This window comes from Schistocerca americana, chromosome 6 (assembly GCF_021461395.2).
Source record: "Schistocerca americana isolate TAMUIC-IGC-003095 chromosome 6, iqSchAmer2.1, whole genome shotgun sequence".
NCBI lineage: Eukaryota > Metazoa > Arthropoda > Insecta > Orthoptera > Acrididae > Schistocerca > Schistocerca americana.
Window position 1 is genome coordinate 95005648 of NC_060124.1, and position 1312 is coordinate 95006959.

Here is a 1312-nt window from a genome sequence, read left to right on the forward strand (position 1 = left end):
ATTGATCCTTGGCTTGTTGTTATACGCTCCTGCGTCTGGTCTATTTGCTTTTAATGATTTATACGCTGATGTATTTTATAAATCATACGGTTTACTGTGTAATGGGGCCTCAATTATTTCCATATTTGTCTACACTTGAGAAAGTTTATAACTTTTCCCGCTACGTGCATGGTGGATCTAGTACCATCCATGATGCACATGAGTTCATTGACTATCAGTATGGCCCTCCACGGCGAGGTGATTGGAGGTTTCCTGTCCACCACTTCCTGGTGTGAAGTGAGTTTTTTTAAGTATACAGTTTCAATATTGCTAGCTGGAGCTTTTACCTTTTCTTGCATTATTAATTTGCTGTTTTCATAGTAGGTAAACCCGCTTTTAACATGTCGAGTTCTCAGCTGGTCGATTGCAACTATGTCGCACTGCTTGATCCAGGTAACAGTATTTTATTTTGAGAATGCAATGTCCCCATCTTTTCCGTATCAGGGCTTAAATGTTTTACTGACGTGTGAGTACTTCATATAGGTTGTCACGAACATATATTATTAGGATGGGTATCTGTTTTCTATCATAATGACGACTGTACATTTCCTATCTCATTGATGTAACCTGTAAAAGCGATTTGAAATCAAACAATGGTTCAAATGCCTCTGAGCACTATGGGACTTAACTTCTTTGGTCATCAGTCCTCTAGAATTAGAACTACTTAAACCTGACTAACCTAAGAACATCACACACACCCATGCCCGAGGCAGGATTCGAACCTGCGACCGTAGCGGTCGCGCGCTTCAAGACTGTAGCGCCTAGAAACGCATGGCCACTGCGGCCGGCGATTTGAAATCATAAACCGTTCGTATCCGTGTATAAGTTCATATACAGCTTAAAGCTGTTTATTTCAGAAACGTAGATTACCCCATCTGCGGTTGCCCTCATCAGAAAACTGTTTGTTAATGGGCTTTAGTTGGTACAGAGGGCCATTATGGCACAAGGATCGTGAATGGGTTTGGTGAATTGGGCTTGGATTAACTGCCATGAATAAGTTAGTATGGATCCATACTGATTGTTGGGACGAGTAGGTTAAATTGGGACTGTGGACCGTTTGTCAAGACTACCTTAATGCTACTGATTCTTGGAACAAGTAGTAAAAATTGGGTTTGGGGACCACTGGTCAAGGCCAGCTTAGAGGCAAGGTAATGCACTGATGTTGTGCTGGCAGATGATATCACTGGTTTAATGAGGAATGTCAGTCAGCATGGACGACAGGCGCCAGCAACTTCCGTTGGCTGCTACACTGTGGATGGTTCTTTGGGTCACA